The following is a 12,388-nucleotide window of genomic DNA, read 5'->3' as shown; positions in this document are numbered from 1 at the left end:
GAGTGAAAAGGAAACCCGTGGGAATTTGAATGACAATTGAAAATTTATGAATCAATGTCTAAAAAGTTCTCCAACCTTTTATGGGAGTGATTCTAACCTAAACACTTTAATAAAAATAAAATTGAAATATTTGAAGAAAAATAAATTGCCATAGAAAATACAATTGATAGGTAGGTTTAAGTATAGTTTGATCCATGTATTTTTTTTTCTAGTTTTGGTTAATTTTGATTGTCTGGGACTGACTTTGGCGTGGCTAAAATCACTTTCCTTTTATATCGATAAGGTAAGTTAAAAATTGATTTTAAGAAAGTTTAAGATTATTTTAAATTGATTTCTAAAATCACTCTCATTCACTTCCTCCATATATTCTTTCAGATATCCTCTCTGGGTGAGCCCTTCCACTCCTTCTTTAAGATCAAAGCAATACTGAGTAGCATGGTCGTGGTCTCGGTGGAAAAGGCAATATCGTCCTTTTGCTTCTTTTACTTGGAGGTGCTTTCATCCTCTCTGGCCATTTGAGTAATCTTTAGTCTTTGGTCTCCATCAGTACTTGCTCGAGTGGAACTGTAGTTGAGGTATACTTTTCGAACTTCCAGGGTGGATCCTTCTCGCTAGTCCGATTTCTTTTCTCCCATCTCGAAAACTGTGGCTTATCCCCAGACCTCTCTCTCTTCTGATCTGATCATTTTCCCTCTGGCTCTTTCTTTGAGTGGAAAAACTCTCCAGCGCTCATATATTTCTAAGCTCGACTCAACGCCTCTGTGAAGGTGTTCGGCGTCTTTTTCCTTGATGTCGAACATGAAAGCTAATAGAGACACTACATCCGTCCCTCAACCTATAATTTCTCTTCATTAAATAGAGCCACATAGTCGTGAAGGCTCTCTGTTGTTCTCTGTTTGATGGTCAGAAGATAAGTCACGGGTCGGCTTCGGCTTCGTCCTCCCACAAACTGAGTCACAAATGCCCTAGCCAGGCTCTTGAAGCTCGAGATTGAACCTCGCTTCAACTGTCGAAACCATACTCTGGCCGACCCACTCAAAGTTGTCGAGAACACCCGACATTTGATCGCCTCTGACACCCCGTAAATATCCATCTACTCTCGGTAGGCGTCAAGGTGGTCTACTAGGTTGGCTGACCTGTCGAATTGTTTCACCGTTGGTAGCTTGAATTTTGGAGGGACCTTCTCCCCCATGATTTCTTCTATAAATGGCGAGTCGGCTTGATCCAGTAACTCTTCGAGATCGAACCCCTTCTCTTTTTTACTTTGTTGCCTTTCTGACAACTCGGGCCGATCTGTCGATTTGTCTTTGTCGAGGTCTATGGGCTCAGCGTTTTGTTTATCATGGTTGCTTTTGCCCCCATCCGGTACCGGGGATTTCTGTTGCTTTTTATCCTTTTGCTGGCCTCGAGAATCGAAATTTTGAGTTCGTCGTTTGATGTTTTCTTCTAACCTCAGCCTGCTCCCTACACTGTTCGTTGATTCTTCAGACTCACTCTCTATTGGGCCTTTTCCCTTTCGGGGGCCTCTGAAGAGGGGTACCTCGCCGGCCTCTGTTCTAGTTGTTGACATAGTTGGGTCATGCGCTGAAACATGCCCTCTACCTTTTCTTCCAAGACTGCGAACTGATTTTGGAGCTGTTCAAGGGCTGTAATTGTAGCCACCTCAGGCGGCCCTTCTTGGCGCTCCGGGTTTTGTCGACCCGTATCGCCCTCGGGTCCTCCTAGCTGGGGGTCATCCAAGTTTAACTTCCTCCTTGCATCCGGCGTCGTGCTGTTCAACTGTACGACTTTTTTCTCGTTCCCACAGACTACGCCAATTGTTGATGTGTGGATTATGTTCTCCCGGTTCCTTCCGAGGTTCGCACCAAACTTGATTATCAGGTAATCGAAGACCTGCAAAACCGAAGAAGGCTTAGACCGATGTGACTTTTGTCACACGGGCTCTGATGCCTAAGTAATAATGGAATTCAAGTGTAGAATTTGGTTTACCTTAGGGTTAGGCTACATGGCCTATTTATAGTCGCTCAGAATGTTCTAGACCCTTCTAAATGAGCCCTAGTTCGTCGCTGCAAGGCCCAAGGTGCGTGGAGATCAGAAGAGGGCGATTACCGGGCTTGGCAATGGGCCGAGCTGTGCTCAGCTTTGTCCGGTCCTTCTAGTGACTTCTTTGGTCCTCTCTTGGTCTTTTGCTTTGTCGTTTCTCTTTTGTATAACAGCAGTAATATAATCGATATGTTTTGTTTTATTGTATAGTATTGACTCAATTGAATTTCTTTCATCCATTTAGGAATTACTTTGCTCTCTGATAGTAGGTCTAGATGGATTACGATCACACAATGCAAGATATGAGTAGTTTGATAGACTATTTCTTGTGTTCAAGCACGAGCACTCAAGACTACTTTTTGTGTTCAATCATGAACACTCAAGACTTTAATAGATCTCAGTTGTATCGACATGAGCAACTTCATTTCACTTTATAGTATTTTATCCATAAATCGTGTTGTCTAAAAAATAATAAGTTTGTAAATTAGGTATAATGTGTTTAATGTTAATTTTCTCTGACAAAAGACTTTGACTGATTGATTAGGTCACAATCTTAGATGACAAGCGTATCATCGTCTTTCCGTTTCTTTTATCCTTTGATCAATTTACATGGGTGAGTTACCCTCTCTATCTTCATTTCAATATAATGAAAGAGATTTCTTTAGTTATTAATTTTAGAATGATAAAAACATATACATATTAAGGGGAAAAAACTCAGGAGTGAAAAGGAAACCTGGGGAATTTAAATGACAATTGAAAATTTCTGAATCAATGTCTAAAAAGTTCTCCAACATTTTATGATAGTGATTCTAACATAAACACTTTAATAAAAAATAAAATTGAAATATTTGAAGAAACATAAATTGCCATAGAAAATACAATTAATAGGTAGGTTTAAGTATATTTTGGTCCATGTATTTTTTTTAGCTTTGGTTAATTTTGATGGTTTGGGATTTGATTTTGACGCGGGTAAAATCACTTTTCCTATGGTCAAAATCATTTTCCTTTCTATCGATCATGTTTGGCAAATTAAAAAATTGATTTTAGAAAAATTTAAGATTATTTTAAATTGATTTTTAAGTTATCACTAGGGTGATTTTGAGAAAATAAATTATAGTTAATTTTTTCCCCAAAATAACTCATTCTACTATCGCTCCCAAACACACCCTTATAATTTCAACTTTTGTTGAATTTTCAATTTTCACCCCATACTTTTAAGGAGTGATCACTAATTTTGTCCCTATTTGCAAAATTTTAACACACATTTTATACACAATATGAAAATCCTTTAATATAAATTATCGCTACCTTTCAAGTAATTTAGTGAGTGAAGTGTCATGTTAAAATTACAATAAAAAAAGACAAAAATCAAAATTACGAAATCAAAAAGTCCACATTTTAAAATACAGGGACAAAAATGAACGTTTTAGAAGTACCGAGACCAAAATAAATAAATATTCAAAATACATAAATCAAAATAAACTAAAATATTAAATAAAGAGACCAAAATAACTTGTAAATCTAAAAAGTTATATTTAGAGTTATAAAAGACAGAAGTAAAATGTATATAGTCATTAGTTATGGAGGCAGAAAGAAAATTGGTGGGATGAAAATTATTGAACAAATTTTGTTACTAAAGATGCATTTGGACCTTCTTTTTATGCCCTTTACACCTGTCATCTAGGAAGTTTCCATGACCAAAATCTTTACAAGTCAAACTTTTATTTCCTATTAAGAGAGAGGACTCTCACTCCCCACCTGAATAATTTTAAAAGAGACGATTAAATGAAATTTATATCTTCACTTCTCATATTATATTTCAAATAAAATTTAAAAAAGATATATTTTTTTTATTCTCTTACACCTGTGGCTGTGGCCCACCTAGCGTGCCACATCACCTCTCCAGAAAGATGATATCACCACGTAATTTAATTAATAAAATTGTTAGAAATTTAGGTTTTGAAAAAGTTATATTCCGTGATTTATTATTTTAACAATAATATTTTTAAGCTTACCATCTTCTTCGTTACCCATCAAATTTAAAATAAGTGCTAATTTTTAGTTTTGGGTGTGGAAATGAGAAATAGAATGAAAAAAATAAAAAATAGTAATTTTTATTAATAATTTATGGCAAACATCATAGTTATATTTTGAGGATATGAAATAATGTTGTAAAAAGGTTTAAATTTTTGTTTCCATCTCCATTTTATTTTATATTGTTTTTTAGTATAACAAAGGTGAGATACAGAATTAAATCTTCAACTTAAAAAAACGGATATTTAGATTAAGTTTAGATTGGCTTGATTTCTAAAATTCCGAAACATATGCATACACATAGTATTTTATGTTACCTGTGGTAAGTAGAATATTCAATTTTGAGATAGATTCAATTAATAACATGATTTTTTATCATATGACAATAACTAAAATAGTTCTTTTTAAATCCATGAAAAAATATATATTTGAAAAATCTAATAAACTAAAATAATTAAAATCATTCTAAAAATAGAGAACATAAAAAAAAATTATTATTAACGATTTTCATTCCTTTTGATCTATGTATTTTAAATAGTGACCATTTTAGTCTCTTTATCTTTATTTTTATTTTATTTATTTATATTAGAATCCTAACAAGACATTGGAGCACTAAATTTCTGGAAACATAACTATAATTTATATTAGAGAATTTAATTGCGTATAAAATTTGTATTAAAATTTTGTAAATAAATAATTAAAGGTAGAGATATAAAAATAAATGTTTTAAAAATATAAAATTAAAATTTCAGTAATTAAAATAAATATTTTGGACTTTCAAGGAAAATAAACCAAAACTATTGTTTAAAACAAAAACTAAAATAGCATTTAAATCTATTATTAATTAAGCAAATATATTTAGGAAATAAAAGGGGAAATTTGGCAAGTGAAAATTACGAGGAAACATAGCGCGTGGAGGATGGAGATCTTAGTAAAGTGAGAAAGGGAAGCGAAGGGAGAAAAATGGAAAAGATATTTCGATGTGGTCCCACGATGTCGAGAAGCGCGTGAAAAGTGGGACCCTCCAAATTTGATTAAAATTAGAACCGGAACGAAAGAGTCGTGATTTTCTGGTCTTATACGGTGTTTTTTTTCCCTATTGACTACAGCATGTTGTTAGGGATATATGATCAGGTCGTATTTTTAGGTTGGCATATATATACATAGGAATCGTCGGGTTTGTATTGGATGGTCAACCAAATCCAATATCTTTGGGTCGGGTTTTCGGATTGTGTGTTTTTCTTTTTAATTTTTAATTTTTAAATATCACGACCACGATAGAGAGATAGGATTCAATTAAATAGACGGTTGATATTAAGATATAATATGAAAAATCTTAAATAAAAGGCTGTGATTAAAACTAAATGGTCAATTTACATTGAATATACAAATATTATATATATAATTAAAAAAATATACATATATGCATAAATTCGGGTTTAGTTGATCTGATTTTTTAAAGGTTGATCCCGGACCCAATCCAACACGGTCGGGTTGGGAAAATCACAACCCAACTCAACATTTACGGTTTGGATTTTGGGTTCGTCGGGTGTTTTGAACACCCTTACCAATTACCGCTAAACTATGCTCGCTTTGGCATCGTATACGGCTTTCTTATTTATATTTCTTCATTTTTAGTAAAGAAAAATGAATTGCATGTCCCAAACATTCATGCATTTAAGTATGATGAAATAACTTTTCAAGTAATCGATACTTCTCAATTTTTGTAGTCACATCAACCGGATTAGCAGCTGATGAGAGTTATTGAGATGTCAATTTTATGAGAAAAACATGTAAAATACAAAAAAAAAGACACTTAGTGAGGTAAACATTAAGAGATAGCCTAGTTATATTAAAAATTTTAACTATTTAATTAATTTTATGTTTTATACTTTAAAATAAAATTATGAAATTTCATGTGCACCGCACGTGTTTCATACTAGTACTTTTAAATGTTCGTTTTTGTCTCTATATTTTTAACTTTAAGTTTATTTTAGTCAATGTACTTTCAAAATATTTATTTTGGTATACGTATTTTTCAAAAGCGATCATTTTAGTCCCTATTTGCAAAATTTTAATACAAATTATACAAATAATGGAAACATTTAGTATAAAGTAATGGTTATATTTTAAGAAATATATCGAGTTTACTGTGGCGTTAAAATTGTGATAGAAAAAAATAAGATTGAAAATAAAATTAAGGGATCAAAATGGTCACTTAACTTTTTAAAAATAAAGACTAAAACTAACCTTTCATGCTGAAACTATATAGATCAAAATAGTATTTTAACCATTAATTAATTATTAATAATAATAAATACGTTGAATTTTTTAAAACACACATATATAACAATTTTTTAATACATGAAATTAATTTTTATTTAATGTATATTGTATTGACTATGTGGACATTTATATATCAATTTAACTAAGCATAACTAAATAGATAAACGACTTTTTGCATAAGTCAAAGATTCAAATTCTCGTTTTCCGATTATTATGTAATATTCCAAAAAACATATATATTTATATTATATTATATTATTTCGGTATATGCTTCTTTTAAAGTTATATAAAAACCATCCCATACCTAAAAAATGATTTTTTTTTTAAATTTTTGAATGAAATTGAAAAGTGACACAAATATTATATATTTAGGATTGAATATTTATTTAATATTATGTTTAACGTTTTAATGTTGGTGGGGACAACAATTCAAATTTTTAAAAATCTCCTTTTGCATTCTAAGCTTTTTGAATCTATTTGAGGGGACATTGTAAATGACGCCTGATTCTTCTCCAATCACCTTTTTTTTTTTTGAATCTCCAATCACATCACTTTTACATATGGTTTTTCTATAAATTAAACTTATCAAAGTCTACATTCAAATTAAAATTGCATTCTCTCATATATTTCTCTTTCAGTTGCCTAAACAAAATTAATATTCTAAGTTGTTAATTAGATGGATTCAAATATAATAGCTTAAATTAATTTGTACTATAAAAGGTGGTGGGATGATATACACACTTAATTAAAATAATAAAATTGAATGGAAAGAAAAAGACACATCTTTTGTTTTTCTTGAAGATTGCTTCAATAATTTATACGGTCAAATATAGTTTTTCATCGGTGGATATTGTAATTCTCACTTGTCTCAATATTGGGTTGGTACTATAGATAACATCACGTGTCTATCATGTGACATATAGTTCAGTTCAAAATAAACAACTTCAAAGTATGTCATTGTGCTTAGCCAAATCATGTTTAGCTCATAGCGTCTTTCAATTTTTAAACATGTCATCACGTGATACAATGTTCAATTCAACTTGAAAGAAGGAGACTACTCTATAAGAACGTCTTGTGTTTAGTCAAGTCATGTTCAGTTAATGACTCGTCAAATAATTTTGAACATGCAGCATGCCTCTACCTCCTGTGATTAGTTACCCTAGCTCAACCAATGCGTGACAACGTTTACCTAAATCAATAATATCATTCTTGACTCTTTGATAAAGTGTTATGCTTGGTCTTAGTTGCTACATTATGTATTATCTCTACCCACGAGAACTCTATTTCAAAGAGTCCTATCACATTTGGAGTTTTCTTGTAAGAGTTATGTGTCTGCCATAATTATTATTTTATAGAATCCCCTCATATATATATATATGGTAAAAAGTCTTACTTTCACTATACTAAAAAAACATTTAAAATTCATATTTTATAAATAGGAACCTCTACGATCACTCAAATTAAATTTTATTCACGTAATAGAAGATGTTATAGGTGAAATGATCTTATCATATTCACATGAATTGAAGCTAGGCAAGCAATATGGGTCGAGTCACTCAGGTCAAATCACACCCAAACCAGATCATCAAACCCATACCAGACTCAAGGGATCCGACACTCAAATCGATCCAAATAGACTCCCTAATGAGAGACATGGAACATATGTTATCACAACCATATTTTTGCTATTCTTCAACTAAAGCGTCCTTTGCCGACCTAGGCATTGGAGTGTGTTACTTTTGCTACTCTTCAACTGAACCCTTTGTTGACTTACGTAAAGGAGTATATTGAGCTTAGCATCATATTGATGTGCTTATTTCAGAGTTTGTTGGACTTAGCACCATACTCATGTACAAATTTCTTGTGTGCAGGTGTTTGTTGGAACTTTGGTCATCATAAAACATATCCAAATTTCTATATATATCAACACAAGAGAACTAAAGTAGTTCTCAACTAACTACTAAATGTTCTTCACAATCTCTCGTCGTTCGGCATCTAACTCGATTACTAACACAAATGTTAGTTAAATCTATTAGAATATGTTACCTACATCCAACTTGATTACTAACCGTCTTTTAAACAAACGTCGCACAAATGTTAGTGAAGTTTCTTAGAGTTCATTTGATAACGTTTCTATTTCATATTTTTGTTTCATCATTTTTAATAAAGAAAATAAAATTGTATGACACAAACATCATGATTGAAACATGATAAAATACTATTTTTATTTATATTAGAACAAATTGAAAATATAATAAAAAACAATAAATTCGTTTTTTAAATAAGAATGTTTTTAAAAAATAAAAATAAAAATATAAATAATTGTAAAAATATTTAGATTTCTTAATAGATTTAAAACCTTTAAATAGGTCCTTAGAGTTATCTTTGTCTTAAAAGCCCTCGTACGTGTGTGTGTATAACATGCAAACGACAATTCAGTGATTTTCATAATTAATTGTCGTGACATATATTATAAATATAATGCACTGTTGACTTACACAATCTCATAGCTATCTTCAAAATTATATTTTCATTTTTAAAAATAAATCCGTTGAGACTGATTTGAATGAGATGTTTGTTTTCAAGCATTTATTGCTTTCATTTCCTAATTCTAATTTTCTTTTCGCTAAATCAATATTCTTTTTAACACATGTAACGATTCTTTTTAAATACTTCTATCAGGCTGGGGATGCTTCTTTTTTTTTTCAATTTTTTTTATTTTATTATTATTACTATTTAAATTATACATTTATTTCAATTATTACTATTCTAAATATTTTTATTTTGGTTGTTTTTTTTCATTTTTTTTAAATTTAATTACAAAATTTTCAAACACATAATTCTATTTTTAATATTTGTACGGTATATATATCAATATTTCATATCTTATTATTATCTCATTTTCAAATGAATTCTATTATAAAAAGCATAGTCAAAAGTTTACCATTAAAGTTCATAATTTCCATCAATCTTTAAAGAAAAAAATATTTTTTCGATATTTCCATCGACATCGACATTTTCATAAGAAACGGTCATATTCTTAGGCTAATTAAGCTATAATTCAAGTTTTATTTACTAATTCAAAAAATTTCCATCAATTTCCACAATTTCCATTATTTTTCCCAAAATATCCATTCACGTCGACATGTCTATCGTAAAATCGGGACCTCGATGTTTTCATCGATATTGACATTTTGAACACTGTCCCCAACAATTCCACATCGAAAAGGGATTGAAGGAGGAGGGGGTGCCTCCTATAAAAGGCGCTCCCTCCCAATTTTTCTTTTCTCACCCAACTGGCGTTGGGCTCACTTATGTGGGCCCAATGATTGATTTATAGAGAATTGCTAGGCCCATTTATTTGGGCCGGGTGAATACAGTTAAAATGATGAGCTTCTCGGTTCCTTCTTCCATAACCCAGCTCGGAGAAGGAAGAGATAAGAGGGCCCTATGGAGAATGTGGTCAGAAATCCATAATAGAGTCCGACCACAACGACCGAATTCATTATCTTCATGCATAAGGATACTAGATTACCTAGTATAAAAGATTTAAAAATCATCACAAACCTCTATTTTTCTTTTCTATTGCAATTTCTGGATTATTATATGATGATTTTTAAACTTTCCATATATATAGAAATAGAAACAGGTAGACTAAAAACGACATCTCTTATCTCAATGACACCATCGACGTGTCGTTTTGAACGAGCTATTAGACAGGAGATTATAAAATTGCAGAAATTTATTTCCAGCATACTTTTTTAAAATTTTACAAAAAGAAAGAGTTGATCTTAATTAATAATTATAGAAATATCAAATGTCTAAGTTAGAAAAATAAAAAACCCCATTACCCAACAACATGCATGAAAAATTCATTTATTTATTTGTTGATTTGATGATGGTCAGATATTTTTAATTTTTTAATGAACATAGTGGAGGGGGAAAAAATAATGAGAAAAATAAATAACCGGAGGGACTGATACACCCTCACGGCCCACGTTATGTTTGGGCCAACATGTGTAAGACCACGTGTTGGCCTGTTGGGGAAATAGATGGGATACCTTTTGTTTTTCCTCCCATTTTTTGCCCTTCAAAATAACAGGCACAAACTCGCGTATAAGTGAATGTCTGCCGTGTCAGTCATGCAGTTTTAGTTTTTAAATTTTGAAACTTTAAAACTAGAATTACGTACCACTATTTACCAAAAATACAGGTTTTTGCAAAGTCGACCAGCGGTAGCTATAACGATTATAAGGTAGCGAAATTTCTTATTGGGTAAGTTCTGACCCGTACGAAAGTCGTAACGATCTGGACACTGTATCGAAGAGAGGCTCGGTGAAATAGACACGTCTGTGAAGATGCGAACTACCTGCACCATAAAGACCAATTGAAGCTTCACTATTATTCCCCAAAATTGACTTTTTGGGCCTTTCGTGAGCAACTTAGGTTGAGGTGATATACCATAATGAAAGAGCTATAATTCTAACATCGTGCCAGGACCTACAGGCCAAAGGACAGTCTCAGGTAGATGGGGCTTTATGGCCGTTTGTTTCGTGGGAATTTGAGGTTCTCGTGGGATGGATATCCAGATTCTCATGTTTGTTTGATAAGAATGTTGGATACCCGAGCATTCTTAGATGTCCGAGCATCCTAGAATGCATATACGGGACGCATATGAGCAATTTTAGATGCCCTATTGTAAGATGGATTTTTAAGATTCGAGAACATCTTCTTTTGACAATTTTGTCCCTCATCATTTTTGTTATATAATATTTTTTCATTAATAATGTTTATTTCTCATTTATTTTATTTTATTTTAAAAATGAATGTATGCACTAACTCATTATAAATGTCTAAATACAATTTTAGTTGCATGCTACATTTAAATATAAAATAAACATTAGTCTATGGTATAATATCTTAATTTATTTTTAATTCAAATATAGTGCCCAATTCTTCATTTATTTTACTCTTCCAATAGTCACCTTACTAAAAGTAAAATTTTTATATGAATTCAAATAATATTAAATTTAACATATAAATTATATGATGACCGATAAAGACATTTTTTGAACATTACAAAAATTTGCAATATTTCCATGAATAAATACTGCAAAACAAACGTGGTCATCAAAATATTCCCAGATATCCTTATAAATCTTCCTACAAAAGAAATGTGGCTATCTGAAATTTCAGACATCTTAAATTCCCAAAGCAATTTCCTAGATTGAAGAAGTTTGAGAAGGCATTCAGAGTCGGTCTCAATAATTTGGCGATATATATGTCTTAACTAGTTGATGTAAGTTTAAGTGGGCTAATTTTCAATTTAAATATGAAAAAGCATATTAGAGTGGTCAGATTACCTCGATCAATTGGCTCTCATAATCAATCTCAAATGAGGCCTAATCGTAACGAGGACGTTTAGGATAAGTTTTAATAAAGACATATGGATGTGATGAATCAAATATATCATCAATGTTATATTTAAGAAAAAAAGGTATATATTTGATATTGGTGTCGTTTTTTGGGTGAGGTTTGTACAAGTTCAACTTGGGGGTGCCACATGTGCTTTCGTCTCCGACAAGTCTGATACTTGTATGCACATAAATCTTGTAGTGATATGGTGCTCCGCTGAATGTACTATGATTCTTAAAGTATACCCAAGCAAGGACAAACGGGTATGAAGTAGACAAAATAAGGGAGCATAAATCTCGAAGGTGAGAGTATGCTTGAATTTTAATTTTTTTTTTTTTTTGATATCTGTGTGTCCAGGCCAGTTGGCGCGCACCTCGACTATTCACGGGACAACCGCCTGACCCTAATACATTTGGTCAGTATGCTTGATATCTGTGAGAGTATGCTTGATCGTGTGTGCCGAATCCTCACGAGGGGCTATATAAAGAAATGCGACTTACCTCCATTGCGATTGTTCGTTTCCTGTATATGGAGATAGTGAGAGGGCTAGAGAGGAAGGTCTCCACCCCCTTGAGCGTTCACAGGGGAGAGGCATGTCAAGTCTGAGACT

The sequence above is a fragment of the Momordica charantia genome (genome assembly GCF_013281855.1).
Source record: "Momordica charantia cultivar OHB3-1 chromosome 9 unlocalized genomic scaffold, Mcharantia_2.0 BLBB01000009.1, whole genome shotgun sequence".
Classification (NCBI taxonomy): domain Eukaryota; kingdom Viridiplantae; phylum Streptophyta; class Magnoliopsida; order Cucurbitales; family Cucurbitaceae; genus Momordica; species Momordica charantia.
The sequence above is the reverse complement of the archived record's forward strand: the minus strand, read 5'-3'. Positions refer to the sequence as shown.